Source organism: Egretta garzetta, unplaced genomic scaffold (assembly GCF_000687185.1).
Source record: "Egretta garzetta isolate BGI_Z169 unplaced genomic scaffold, ASM68718v1 scaffold231, whole genome shotgun sequence".
NCBI classification, from domain to species: Eukaryota; Metazoa; Chordata; class Aves; order Pelecaniformes; family Ardeidae; genus Egretta; species Egretta garzetta.
Window position 1 is genome coordinate 3,488,603 of NW_009258727.1, and position 15,948 is coordinate 3,504,550.

The following is a 15,948-nucleotide window of genomic DNA, read 5'->3' on the forward strand; positions in this document are numbered from 1 at the left end:
ATAATGCAGGTACAGCAGCAGCAATATTTTCTCACATTACCGGAGTGTGCATTAGTACAGATGATGCAAGTTGTCAGTAATTAAATAATTATACTATTAACAGCTAAGGAATCTAGCTCTTCTAACTTTTTTAATATTCTCACAAGCAAATACATTTTTTGACTACATCTGTTTGGGGTTTGCTTTATGTATCGTCTACAAGTAAGTCTATCAACTGCACAATTAAAAGCACTTGATTACATTACATTTTGACATAAAATAAAAAGTAAATAAAAACCAGCACCCTTTATAAAGCTTTCCAAGTTTAAGGTTATATAAAAACCCCCAAAACATAACCACTGCAACTAACCCCATAATAAGCAAAAATGGAAAACATACACTAGTCAAGTTTTAAGTCAGTGTTCCCAACTTTTTTTTTTTTTAAACAGCAGATGCTGTAATACACAGCTTGGCAGCTACTTCATTAGAGAAGTACGATTCAGAAAACGTGGCTCTGTCCGAAATTAATACAGAGGAATTTGGTAGGTCTACATTCTTCACTAAATTGTTTAGATTTTAATGCAACACTACAAACAGCATGCAGCACAGAAAAAAGTGAACTGAAAGTCTCAGGTTTTAAGACAGTCGTCTTTTCCACAGCAATATGGAAACAACAGTATGTATGTTAGGATATATAACCAGCAAAGTTACCTCTCATTGCTTGATTTTCCCAATCAAGGAATCACTAAAACTGGTGAAAGCGACCATGACCTAATCCACTTCAAAGTTTTCAAACCAAGCATTCACAGTGAAGGATATTACTTTGTCAAGCTGCAGCATTTCTGAACACGGCCATCCCCTGAAACTTTAAGTATATTCATTCTTTGAAAGTTCATCTTCTGGACTTTTAGAAGGAAGTAGCACATTGGAGTGACAAAGACAACTCAATATCTAGGTGCAATTCACTTTACTTTTTTCTACTGGAAGGCAAAAGCTGCACAAAGTCCAAAGCAGTATTAGCCTGGCCATGCCTGCCCTTTACTGGAGAGCAGTAAAAGTTCCCAGGATACCACCAACAGAATTGGCAGAGACGAGAGGATTAAAAAAATTTATTTGAAAACTCAAGGACTTGCAGGAAGAAATGTGGAAATCCTTCATATAGGAAAGTGGACAGACAGCAACTGCTGAAAAGTTAAACTCAGAAAGAAAAAAAAAGAAAAACCAAACCAGAAATGAAGTGACCTCCAAGCACACCCAGCTCTCCCTCCTCTATTACACCACTTCTTTCATCACATTTCTCCTGCAGAGACCTTTCCCCCATGCCCTGTATGGCAGAAGAGAGACCTGGAACATGTTGTGATCAGCCTGTCCTGTCCTGGCTCTCTCAGATGACTGTGGATGCAGTGAGACTGGCAATGATCCAGGTCAAACAGATGCCATAATCATGAGATGCAAGTGAAAGCTGTCATATAAGCACCTGAAAGAATTTTGTACTGGTTGCTTGATAAAGGTCTTAAGTACATGGAAAAATGGGCCACCAGTCTACCTGAAACACTTCTTATTAAATGACAAGAAACAGCAGGTATTTGGAAAACAACTAGCATAAAATAAAATCACAGACAAAGAAAAAGGAAGTGAAGCTTGAAATTCTTCTTTACTGGCTGAATTCCCTTTACTTTAAAGAGAGGTAAAGCAAGCATTACCAAAATCATGATTCTACAATGTGCAATATTGAGGATGGGGCAGTACGTTCCAATGATTTTTCTACATATTTAACTTCATATTTTAGAGGAAAGCTGTTCATTGACAGGTCTGCATTCATCATAGATACAAAATGTCAACACATTTTATATTCTCCTTCAGTCTACTGATATGTAGGTAATACTGCTTATTTTTAGATGTGGAACACTAAGAAATGTTTTTCTTAATTACTCTGAAATGTTATCGTGGATTTCTTTTAGAACACAAATATTTTCCTAAAGCATTCGCTATTTTGTAAGCAAACAGCATAACGGTCCCTTAGTTAACCACTAATTCATTCATCAATAAATTGTTTTATCCATTTTTGAATGGTTAGGCTTGAGTATTCCCTGTATATGCCCAAGTGAAAAAGTGTCCAAAGCAACATCTGCAGGACTACACTAATTAAAAATAAAAATTATCTGCACATCAAAGAGCTCATCTCCTGACATCAAAGATTCTCATCTTCACTGGGATGGAAAGTGTTAATGCTGTGAATAAAAGGTTTTCAACTGCAGCTGAATCATGTGAAGATTATCAATATAGCAGCAATGTACAAAGGGGCTTCAGCAAGGTTACAGAGTTTAATATAATCCTCTCTATAGCTAAGCACAGTAATAGAGAACCCTGTGTTCACTGTGACAGCATGTTGTGTGTGCTCAGTAATACTTTTAAAATATACAGGGAGAACAAGAAATCCCCAACATCTTTACTATACTCAAAGGCAAAGTAAAGATATTAACAAGAACAGACACACAACCCTAAAACACAAAGGTACAGAAAAGCCAAGTATTCAGAGCTGCAGAATATTAGTTAGCACTTTCTCCTTAACCCTTCTCAAAGGGTTTAACTACATCACCGAAAAGACAAGTTGTAATGACCATAATTTAAATGCAAGCAACAAAGCTCTAGCCTGCTTTGGCTAGGTCTGCTGGGAGGGAATATTACATCTGCTTCAGCCACCCTAGCAAATCTGTGCCAGAGAGCTGTTGTCTTTTCCTAACCACATTTAACTACGATAAGGTTGCAAGAGCAGCAACAACAACATAACCTGTGTTAATTCAGTGCAACGAGTTCACGTTTCAGCTTGTGGAACAGTCTTGGGAGAACGGACAGCTGATTTGAGCCCAACCACAATTTTCCTTCATTACCTTCACTGGTATTCAGCCAGGTTAGCATCTCCCCTGTACTACACAGGCATATACGAAGATCTCACTTTCCTTTGCATCTTTAATGCAAGGTATAAACTGGAACACACACACACACACGCAGTGACCCTTTGCTGTCCCAAAATCTCCAGTCCCCATAAAGTCAATCCAGGTACTCACTTCAGCAGCAGGGCTCAGCTGTTCACAGATCTCAGCCAAGCACCCGCAGCAAGATTCTGCACTGGTCAAGGCACTGGGAGTCATCTTGTTGCTTCAAACAGGTAAGTCAGTGCTCAGCTCTTTCAACAAACAACACAGAAAAAACAAACACTTAAAAAGACATTTAGTTTGCCTAAGCAGACTTTCAGCATAGGTGAGATTCAGGATTTTTTAATCCTCTGAAAGAACAAATAGAGAAAAACAAAGGGAGAAAAACCGGACAGGGTACATTTGAAATTTAGACTATCTTAAGCTGTTGTTTTCCCTTTTTTAGTTCACATACTTACATAAACCTCACCTAAACCAAACTTAGTATTTCTAAATCATTGTCATTTCACAGAACTTAAAATAGCTCCACTTCAGTTCTTAAAAGCCTTGTTTTGAATAGCAATCTTTGTAACAGACTGGCATTACAATTAGGTTTGATCAAAGACAGACAAAATTCCCCAAGAAATTCCCATACCACATGCAAAACTTCAGAACAGTAAACGTGTCTCAGCTGCTACTGCACTGTTTCGCAAGCGTCCTCTCAGAGCTGCTAGTGAGCTGTGAGCCATATAACCTGACCTGTAGAAGCTAAGTCCTCCCCACCGTATGATCCAAAGTATGTTCATCACTCGATTGAAACATGTTCTTTACCAGAGGCAGCCATTCAGCCATGAGGACATGTTCTGCAGGCACATCACCTCACGTGATGAGAGTTTAAAAGAAAACCACAAAACATGCTTATCCACCATTGATGGGGGTGGGGTGTCTCGCAGGAGTCATTGGGAGCTCTTCGATCAGCCCTGACTGAGAGACACTTCACCCTTTGCTTCTGAGGGGTTTGTTCACTTATTTGTTTTAAACAGGGGTCATCTTTTATAGAAAAGACTTGTTGGAAAATTACTGAGAAATCCAATTATACTTCTGTAACTTTAAATTATAGGCACGTAATTTATTTTCCTTTTTTCTATTTAATATGAGACTAAATTTGGTTTCCAAAGTATTTTATATTTGATACAACAGGACGTCTAGATCACTTCAGATGATCTTTATTCAAGTTCATAGCCTATTAGGGACATAAATGCTAGTATCTGTCATACAGAAAACAGACAGTATTAGCTGTTATGTTTTTTTAGCTGGAAACAGCAAATTACTGGTGGTACACAGGATCATTTTTAACAACCTTCCCATGACAGCTCTTCATTCTTGCCATCAGAGCAGGATGGAATTACAGCCAGGGACTCAAGGGTCACAGCAAATCAGCTGACTTAGCACCATCTGCTCCCTGCTAAAGACCACCTTTCTTTAAAATATTCAAAAGCAAGATGCACACAACCCTGTCAAGGCCTTCTGACCAAGCTCTTTGCTTGCAAAGTTCTAGAAAGATGCCACACATCAAAAAAATAGCCTAGTATTATATGCCACAATCCTGCCTTGAATACATACCGTTGAGTACAAAACCCACATTCTTCATTCTTGCTGAGAAATCACAGAACCCCAGAATGGCTGAGGTTGGAAGGAACCTCTGGAGGTCATCTGGTCCAAACCCTAGAGCCAGTTACCCAGGACTATGTCCAGACAGGTTTTGAATATCTCCAAGGATGGAGACTCCACAACTTCCCTGGGCAACCTGCACCAGTGCTCGCTCACCCTCACAGTGAAAAAAGTGTTTCCTGATGTTCAGGAGGAACCTCCTGTGTTTCAGTTTGTGCCCATTGCCTCTAGTCCTGTCACTGAGCACCACTGAAAAGAGCCTGGCTCCATCCTCTTTGTACCCCCTCTTCAGGTATTTCTGTACATTGACAAGATCCCCCTGAGCCTTTTCTTCTCCAGGCTGAACAATCCCAGCTCTCTCAGCCTCTCTTCAAGAGAGAGATGCTCGAGTCCCATAATCATCTTTGTAGCCCTTCACTAGACTCTCTCCAGTATGTAAGCATCTCTCTTGTACTGGAGAGCCTAAAACTGGACCCAGCACTCCAGGTGTGGCCTCAGCAGTGGCCTCAGGGATCACCTCCCTCCACCTGCTGGCAGTGCTCTGCCTAATGCAGCCCAGAACACCAGTCGCCTTTGACAACACAGCCACATTGCTGGCTCTAAACCTTCATGAAGGTATATGGAAACATTCCACATTGTTAAAAAAAAATGCATCACTTGTGAATATAATTAATAGTGAGAATCAGAATGCCAGTTTAATCAGAGAAACTGAAATAAAGGAGAAATGCTGCAGTGAAAAAACTGCAGATTGCAAATGGGTATCTTGCAGAAAAATCTTCTGTTAGAGCAAAACTTCTGAAATTTGTAACCTTCTAGAAATTGTGTGTTAAACAGGATTTCTGTTTGACTGGTTTTTGTTTGTGGGTTTAGGTGTTGGGGGTTTTTTTGGGGGGTGGGGCTTTTTGTTTATTTTATTTTGTGGTGTGTTTTTTTTTTTTTTTTATTAAGAGCTGGAGTAACAGAAAAATATAAGTTGGAAGGGACCTCCAGAGGTCACCTTGTCCAACCATGCTCAAAGCAAAGCCAGTCTTGAATAACCCTAAGGCGGGGAATTTTAAAAACTTAGAAACTTGTTCCAATGTTTGACTATCCTGTCAAAATTTTACCCTTATCTCTAATGAAACATTCCTTCATCACAACCTCAGTTCATTGCGTCCTACCACTATACACCTCTGTGAAGGGTCCGATTCCATCTTATCTATAACCCCCCTATTAGACTGTTGTACAAAACAATAAAATGCCTTCTCCTCCCCCCAATCCAAGCCTTCTTTTCCTAGGGATGAAGAAACTCTGTTTTCTCTGCTTCCCCTCACAGAACATGTGCTCCAGACCCCTAATCATATTGGTGGTCCTCTGCTGGACTTAAATCAGTATTTCAGTGTTTTTCTTGTGCTGCTTACTTATACAACATAATTTACTTGTAACACATTCTTTGAGAACACCAGGAGAGCAATGAAGTGCGGTTGTCTATAGCTATACAATGACCTGGACTCTGATACAACAAACTTTCTGAATTTTTACAAGCTAAGCCTTTTTTACCAATTCCCTGCTGTCTTTTGTTTGCAAAAAAATTCCATGAGAAATAACTATGCAGTGTGACTGGAATGCCAATTGCCTGGTTCTGAAAGGCCAGTACTGAAACCCGTTTTTAAGTACAGTCATTTCCAAAATCCTGCCTTTAGCTCTTCCATGGGACTCTCAGATCAGAATAACACCAGTTGACAGGGAATTATAATGATGGGACAGGTTCACATCTTCTGTAAGCTATTGTTTCCACTTTCTAAAAAAGTAATTTTTCACATAGTAAAAGTATCTTAAATATATATCTATATCTCAAGTTTAAGAGATTGACCTTAAATAGATGATTTCATACAATTCAGAGCCCAGTAGTTTAATGGACTCCCTGTGCTGACAGACTCCTCACACGGGGGAACAGACGCTCTCACACTGTACTAAAGCGGATCTCTAAGCTCACAGCGTTTCCTTCAAACAGATCAAAAGTGTACAGATCACTTTGGAAAAGCTTACAATTTGAGAGGTGTGATGGTAAATTCATGGTCATGTAAAGATGAATGCGAAAAAAAACAAAGTTTGGCAAATTGCTTGAAACAAATTCATTGAGGTCAACTTCACCACATCTCTCACATGTCTGTCTCTATCTAGCACAGGTTTAGAAATGCAGTTTCTCTCATTGAGCATTTTCTCACCCAGACTGAAGTACCAAGACAACAGAGAGAAACTGGTAAAATAGCCATTCTGACTGCAGAAATTCAAATGTTAAGTCGGCATCATCCCCGCTGAAATTTCCTGATCTGACCAGGAGATGGGAAATGGACTCTGAGGATAACTACACAAAGTCCTGAGGGGAGGGAGAGGAACAGTATCAAAATATAACCCCCCAATACTGAAAACAAACAAATTAGAAGTACTACTACCCACAGTTATCTCTTCAGAGATTATATTCTGATTATATTCTGAATATAATTGCCAGTTACATACCTGTCTTGACCACTACACATGTAACATGTGTAACATTATTAGTATCATGCCATTCTTCTTTTTCAGGTAGGAAGCCTGAGAAAATATTTCAAGATTTCTGCATTTCTCTAAATTTAAAACAAGACTATAAACAGAGAGGAACTGGAATTCAAATAAAGCTTTTATTTTTTAAAATGAAACTCTCACTTCAGCTCCTCTAGCTGCCTTTGCCGAAAATCAAAAACTATATGCGTATGGATACTCTCTAGCAACCTGCTGGCAGTCATATACTGTAAGCGGTTTAGGAAAATCTTTCTCTCCAGGAGAGAAAAGAGATTTTGGAAGGCGGGCAAACTGTACTCAAGGTAATGAAGTAACTTGTTTCCAAATTCCAAAACAAAGCATTTTGTTTCCTTCCTGAAAAATTAATTTTCTTCTTTATGGAGTATTTGTTGTGTTAAAGGATGCTGTTTGTCTAATACATCTTTTTACTGAAGGAGATTACTTTGGGTACCAAACATCCCCTACTAACATCATTCCCGACATTTGGTAATACAGACAGTAGAGCTAGTCTTCTGTCATCCAGGAAGAACAGTAGGGTTGCTAAACTTTTACCATCATGCCCTCTGAAACACAGTAAAAATCACTGTTAGGAACCGATAGTTTATTAGATTAAAGCTACCATCACCAACGTCAATTCTGCCTGGTCATGTTAACAGGAAAATATTTTACAAGTTCTTCCACTGGACATCCACTTAACTTCCAGCGCCAGCTATGCTGTAAAACCCCGCACATCATTTATTTGGTGACCTGCGTGTGGGAAGCATTATCCAGGCAAAACTTCTCACAGTCTAGCAAAATGCTTTGATTTGCACTGTTCAGACGATTGAACAAAGAGACTTTAACCAGTCACCAACAATAGCTTTTATCTCCAGATGTGCTAAAAGTGTAATACTACCCGAGATCAACCTATTGCTTTAAGGCCTGAATTGATAAAATACAAATGATTGGATAAATACTACATGTTAAACTTGTACACATCTTGTCCATTAGGCTTAAGTATTATTAAAGTTTGCGTTAAAGATAAACATCGTTTTTAGCAATTTCTCCACACAACACTTACAATGCCTCCACAGTATCCATGGTAACCTCTTTGCTTACATATAGCTTAAAATACATTCATTCCAATTAGGCCAAGTAAACAGAAAACTGCCATTCATAATTCCTCAAGTTACTGCCATCTTTTCTTTTAGATAGTATTCAACAGTCTTCAAAACAGTTTCTAGCTTAAGTCTGCCACATGCAGTCGATGACAGGTGTGTCACCAAATTCTCTTCCCTGCATCACAGCGGAACTGATCTAATTACTCCCAATAATATGCACAGTATACAAACACAGGTATCTAATCAATTCCTACATAATTCCAGCAATGCAGATTCAATAACTTACTGTGTTTCTTTTCAGAGCAGATGTATTACTACTACTCTGCAAGGCTTCCTAGAGTTTAATCTAGTCTTTCTCTGTACTATAAAAAAACATTTGATTTATAATAATCTGACACACACTGCAATGTCTTCCAAAACAGACTCACCTCAGACAGGAAACATGCTCAATAAAATATTATTATATCGAATATTCCATTGTATTTCATATCAAAACAGAAAGGAGTGTTGTTTAAAAACTTGCAGCACATAATTTTTTAAAACATTCTGCTACTATGGGCCTGTTTGGTACTTTTTTGAATTCCTTAAGATGCCCTCCACTCGCTTAGTTCACAATTTTTATTTTTTTTTTTTTGACAAAGCAGCTGATGAAGGCATTTTCTGATGTTTTTACATAAAAACCACTACAAAACCAGCGAGCCTGGGGATGCCTACCAGCTCCTACTTCTCTGCCTACATTCAGCATACCATGTCCTTGCTACACAGCATCACCTACCACAGATAGATGACACAATGTTAATAATGTCAGAAATAACTGCTTAAAGTTTTCTATGCAGCTGCTGGAAGCATTCAGAGACCTTGCAAGACAGAGAGAGTTAAATGTTTAAGCTGTTTTTCCTATTTTGCTCTTCAAAACCTTAAACTAGAAAATCCCTTGAGTGAAGTCAGAGAAAGGCTGCCATCCCTTCTAGGGTTAAAAGATGCTTTTGTAAGATTTTAGGTCAGATTAACCTTTTGCTCACAATAGGGCTGGTTATTGGTTTTATTTTTTACTGTCTTTAACACAGGTAAAAAATCAATATGAAGCGAGACAAAGGGCTCTGGAGGCCCTGGCTACACCAGCTTTTGGGTTGGCTCATGCACAATCCTACAACATGCTGAGGCTGGGAAGGATTAGCCTGCTTGTGTTGAGTAAACCGATGATACTCAATAAACAGTTTCTGTTGTAAACCCCTTAGGACGTGCAAAGCCACACTAGTTGGCATTAGACCAGATAAGCTGCCGAACCAGCTGTAATCTCATTTAGACCTGAGCTGATCCTCCTGTCCTTTCATTCCACAGGATCAAAGCAAACCACTGAGGAGGCAGCTGTATTATAGCAGCAGTGCTTGCTGGATGCGGCAAACATTTCATAAATTCCTCTCCTTGAAGCAAGCCTGCACATAATCTACCCAGAGCCAGTTCAATCAATTGATTTCTGAATTCATTAGTCTTATTATTACAGGATCACCGTTTTCTCCACATAGCATGGTAGTTGTTGCAAGCCAACTTTGCAAAACAGCTCTTATTGCTGACCATTTCTTTCTGGTAATGTGCCTTTGCATTTTTGCTGTGCCACGTGAAAATGATTTAAATCACTTCTATGCAGTATTTTTTTTTTTTTAAAGACTGGAAATAAAACAATTCACGAATATTCAAGTAGGAAGCACTGAAATACAGTAAATTCTTCCAAGTATAATTACTGGCTACCTGCTCGCACGCTTCCATGCATCAGTAATAATGACCAATGTTTTCTGAGCTCAGTGACAGCAAATGATAATAGCGAAAGCAGAGATTATATCATTGCAGTAGCATAAATACAGACTAAAGTTACAGATGTGAAAAGAGTCATTCTCAGAAAAATATTTCTATTTGCCCTTTACTATTTGTGTTTGCCAGAATTAAAAGGAAGAAATATTTTCTTTGTTAAAGAAGTTAAAAGCACAACTTAAAAAAACCCAGAAAACCACAAAAGCAACAGGTCTTTTCAAACTAAGCAAAAATTAAATCCAAGACACAGGATCAAATAAGTCTTGAGGGTGCAACATTCAATTTCTGTACACCATTTGGAGTTTCCACTGTGCAATTATAGCTAAAACATTTTATAGAGTAACCTTAAGAGCTTTAGAAGAACAGAAAGTGTAATTCAAAAAAATGTGTCAACCGCTCCGTTTCCCACCAGTGAAGTCTGCAATGTAACACATATTCACAGACAAAGAAAGTAAAATTAGATTTGTAACTTACATTGGAACAGGGAAATACTATTAAAAATGTTTCTCAGTTCTTTGATTTGCTAATTGTTAATGTAAAGACCTACGTTTTCTGGTGCAGTTGCACTGGCAAAAAAAAAAATAAAAGGATGTAAGAAGAATTATGCAGTACAGCAGTGATTTTTGGGTTACGTGCAAGTAACATTAGTGATTCTTGGATCACTGCTTGAAGAATGAACAGTACCCACAGAACTAAGTTTGGCCAGAAAAACAGGGGAGGCCAGGTAACCCTTACAATTAAGGTAAAAATAATAGTGTTTGTGACTTACCGTTATTTGCAGCCAGTATAAATATATAACACATTCATGCGCACAAGCCGGAAAGACGGAGGATTCCTTATGGAGAACTGCTCTGGGTTTACAGAGCACAAGAGAAAGCTCTGTATTGTCTTTGCGCGCACATCCTAACCTACACTACACAGACTTATAGGACCACTGTATCTGGCCATTAATGTTTTTAATAAGGGTACCAAAAAAACCTGTCCCTGTAATAAAAAGCTTCAATGAAATATAATAAAATCAGATGTCTAACACATGCAAATGATTTTTAACAGATTACAGAGATAAGATGTTTAGTACAAAACTCTTTTTAAGCACTAAAGCACAGATGTGCTAGAGCACGTCATAGGCAGCTGGCAAAGCTGAACAAAAGGTATTTGCACCTATCGTCTACAGATGTGTAAAAAAAACCTACCACACATCTCTTCCTCAATCACTTAGAAACCATCTGATGTGTTAGTTAATGATTCCCCTCTCTCCACTTCATTCTTCAGACATAAAGGGGTCCCATTTAACATAATCACTTAATAACAGCAAAGTGATGGGTATCAGAACCCTAATTCTTCTAATATTTGCAAAATCCAGCTCTTTGTAATAATAATAACACCATGATAGCAAACTGTAAAACTGTGTAATTATACTTTAATTGTATTGTGAGGCATGCATTAATCACAAAGTTTAAGTACCAAGGATGGAATTATAATAATTCTGTAAAACAAATTTAAGCTAGCTAAGTAGGTCAGAACCACTAGCATGCAACAGGAGACCTCTGGGAATTTATCAGTTAATGGCTATTTATGTGCAAATGAGTGCCCTCCAACCCTCCCAAATCCTGTGTAGCTGAAGGGTATTTCTGTTAACCAGGAGCATGCTTAACTGCTGAGGCATAAATTAAACCATTTATTGGAATGATTTTAATTCTTCTCTCCCCCCACCCACTCTTACTACTCCCTCCACCCTCCCTAGCAGCACAATTTACAGTATTAATTTACATGGAGATAGGATTGCTGAAGAGTTTTCAGAAATTACTCAGTTTCAAGCAGGGAGGGGTAGGGGGGGAGAAGGAAAAAAGAACGAGAGAAAAACTTTCAGTAAGAGACAGTAGCAATGCTATACTTAATCTTCAAATCTTCCAGAGGGCAGGTTGAGTTATTAGAAATTCCAGAGGTTCAGTATCACAGCAGTGCAGTGGAAACCCTTTCATAATGAACTCTAATGAAATGAAATTCTGTTTTATGTCCTCATGTTCTAAACTTGGAGGAGACAATGAAGCTCAAGGGGGACTGCATCAACTGTATTTTCTGTCGTAATGCTCAGACTGTACACATATCAAAGGTTTTCTTTCAAGAAAGAAAACAACAAAGATTTCTTGGCTGCAGGAAAAAACACCTTCAATTTTTGAGTTTGACTTGGAAAAAACTAGTCATTTTTGATGTCTTAGGAAAATAGATACCTTCACAAAATTCTCAGAATCAAGATGTATTGGATTTTCGCTATGATGTAAAATGGGGATGATTTACAGACAATATAAGTGATTTCTCAGCACTTATAATCATACCAGTAATTCCGTACAGCAAGGTAATGCAAGCATAACCTCAAGATTCACTTTTAGGCTTGTATTTTCATATATTTGGGGTTTCTTTTTCCTAAGCACATGCACACATTTTCTTGCAAAGCCTAGGGTCCCAGAATAATAAACCAGTAAAAGTTTGATTATCCTACTATCAATTAACCATAGCTCCCTGTTACCCTAAACAGGGTCACATCTCCCCAATGTCTAATAATTACATTGTAAAATCCCTTGATTGCCTGAATATATTCACTCTCCCTATGACATTAGGATAATCACGCTGTGCTATAGTTAATTATTATTTAAGAGATGATCACAGTACTTTACTTTCTGATGTCACCTGTGTACCTAATACAAAACTCCACGTAAATGTAACACACTGAACACGTGTACACACACAGTATTTCCTCCCCAAATCAAGCTCTTGTAGAATATCCTACCACAGGTGTGGTGTGAATCAGAGGAATTCCCTGGGAGCAAACCTTTAGCAGCTTTAAAATATTTTAGGTAGATACCTGGAACACTTACTGAAGTATTTTCAAACGCACATCGCCGACAGCTAATCAATATATTCCTGTACAGGAAAACAAAGAATGCCAATGAAAATATTTGCTTTTATTCTCATTATTGACTTTTTGTAAGGAAAACAATACTGCAAAAAGCAGTAGAAGGAAAACCTCATTGTCCTGGCAAGCACACGTGTAACTTGCCTGTTCCTCCCTTCTCCTGCCCCTCAATAAAAGATGACACACATCCCCGGCTACAGCGAACGCTCCTGCTGCGTGCATAAAGGCCTGCGGGGGCTGCCTGTGTAGCCCCTGCATTACCATATAGAGAACCAGAAGGTTTCTGTGTCTTAGCATGGATTGGCAAGCACATGCATTAAACCACTTCGTACCACTCTTTGATAACAGCCAGAAATTAATACATGAACAGAGCTATTTGACAAAAAAAAAAAAAAAAAAAAAAGTTCACTTGTATTTTCAGCAAGAATTAGCACAGCTGTATTACCGGAGCCTGCGACAAGCCCACCGTTACCTCTCCGCTCCCTACAGTGAGGGGCTGCAGCCTCGATTATGTCTGTACCTTCCAGCCATTGGCAGGGTCTCAGCATTGCCCTAAGGCTTTAATTAACCCCTATTAGAGATAAACAGGGCCTTCTGGTTGGGAAAAAGAAGAGAGAATAGACCATGCCTTCAGCTTACCAGAGAACTAAGTAAACCACAAACTGTTTCTACCTTTCTCTTCTTGTTCCTCCCAAAAACAACATCAGGAAGGGACCCCCACAAGAGCATGAGATGATGCACAATGTACATGTTGGAGAGTATGCTCTACTCTTTCCATTTTGTTTTTAGGGAGGATGGCATACTATTTCAGGCTCATTTCACATTAGGCACATTTTCATTGTCCCTGGTTTAGTACCACTGGAAAGAAAGCTGGAGCATTTAGGCACTGGCAATTAATGGCACTTGGACTTGCTCCAAGCCAAATAAAACATGATGACGCACACATACATGCCCTGTATCCATTAACTTTCTTTAGAAAATGTCATTTTCAAAGCAGTTTTCTAGACCAATTTCAAGACTTGAACACAAACCCACCAAAACCCCAGCACCCTCTTCAGCAGAGCCACTGTGCTGCGCACACAGTACAAGCCACCCTCACAGTCCCACCCCAGAAATTCCAAGAACTAGTTGGATACCAAACCACTAAGCAGGTTCAACTTTTTCGCCTCTAATAGAAAGGGGAAATGAAAAAGAGTGCAGATACTACAAGTCAAAATGAATGACAGATTTCCAAAGTTAAATTTTATGGCAGATTACAGTTTCAGGTATGGTTTCTTTACCTTCTGATTTCATTGAGTTTTTGTTCTGTAAGGAAAAAGCACAGAATACTGTTTAGGAAGCATCCTTGCTAATCGATCACCAGCCGCATCAAGCGCTCCTTAATATCAAATCACAGAAACATCAGTGAAGGGCTGGGTACCACCTCAAGAGTCATTTAGGGAGTTCATCTCAGCAGTCTGGTAAGCTTACAAAGACTAAAAAAGTCTAAAAAAGTAAAAAAAATGAAATTCAATTCCACAACTCTCTCCTGCAGTCTGCAAGTGTTGACATTTGCAGCCTACTCTAAATAACCACACTAAACTTCTGCCCCACGTTAAGCCAATCCCTTCTTCACTGGCACAGGGAACAACAGACAACTTGTCTTCTTTGCAATGTCCTTTGACATAGTGGGTAACTTCTAGCATGTCCTCTCTCAACCTTTCCCAGCTAAAAGCAGTTCCGTCAAACTTCTACAAACTCCCTACTCTCATCATTCACTTCTGTGACTCTCTCAAATTTTCAATTTATTCATTAATGTTTTGTAAACTGACGTGTCCTGCTTCCTAATAACGTACAGGCTGTGTCCATAAGAGAAAGTCACTGTTAAAAGTTAGCCAACAAACAGATTTCAAATTTCAAATTTTCTTACAGCCACCATGGTCTTACAAATTCATGTAATTAAATATCCATGTAAACAGAGGTGAAAAACATAAGTACCACGCCCGCTCCCTTTTTAAGATACCAGGGAATCGATCTGAACTACTATTAGTAGTATTATAGTAGTATAGTAACTACCATTCGCAAACAATTCTGGTTTTCCTCCCCACGCCACGCAGAAACTGTGCTAGCGCAGGGACAAAACACTGGACCTTGCAGCCATCTGTGCTGGAGCAGGCAACACAGTCTACAAGCAAGGTCAGAACAGACAGATGAGGTAACAGCTATGGTGGCTACCTCACTGTAACCAACCCCAGATGTGGAGATCCCCTCTGTTTCTCTTGCCTCATGGTGCATGCTACCTCTCCACACTTTGACAGTCCGCCTGCCACGCCAAGCATTCCTTATGATGTATTAGCATTTCTCCTTCCTAATTTCAGTACTTGGCCTTCACTACTTCCTTCGCCGATGATTTTTTTTTTTTTTCAACACACCAAAGTGACTTTAAATTCTGGTCCTGCTTTCCATAGGAACACAGAGAAATACCCTATAATTTTTGACCACATACAAACCCAGACAAACTCTGTAACTCATTTTCATCTAATACAAGAGATGTGCTGAACAGTTCCTCATTTTCAGTGATCTGAAGGGATACCATTGATAGTTAAGATAATACAAGTAACACTGAAGCCTCACACTGATTATGTTCTTCGTGAAAACTTTCTCTCTCATTCCTGTTTGTAGTTGTAAGGCTGCTGTTGTCTTTTTTCTTCTTTTTTTGTTGCAATACCCAGAAACAAGTAAGCTGGAAGGTGGTTTATGTCCCAGAAGAAATTTCGTCATGAGCAAAAGCATCCCAGGGGAAGAAGAATCAAATGATATATAATCAGAAAACAAAGAAGTAGAAAACAGTAAACAGAAGCCACAGAATGTATTTAGATTCATCCCTTCTCTTCATTTAGTCACTGGTTTCATAAGAGCACCAAATTGCTTTTGCTGATAAGGCAGTCCCATAAGTTAATAGTAAGAGAAGCTGACGCTGGTAGTTCACAGCTGTCAGTAACAGAATCTGAACCAAATTTGGAAAAAAATTAAGCAAGTG

At 38.8% G+C, this 15,948-nt stretch overlaps 1 protein-coding gene across 1 annotated transcript in view; it reads right to left on the reverse strand.

Annotated features, from left to right (window-relative positions):
- Nucleotides 1–15,948, reverse strand: part of MMS22L (MMS22 like, DNA repair protein) — a 94,723-nt gene that overhangs the window by 36,598 nt on the left and 42,177 nt on the right.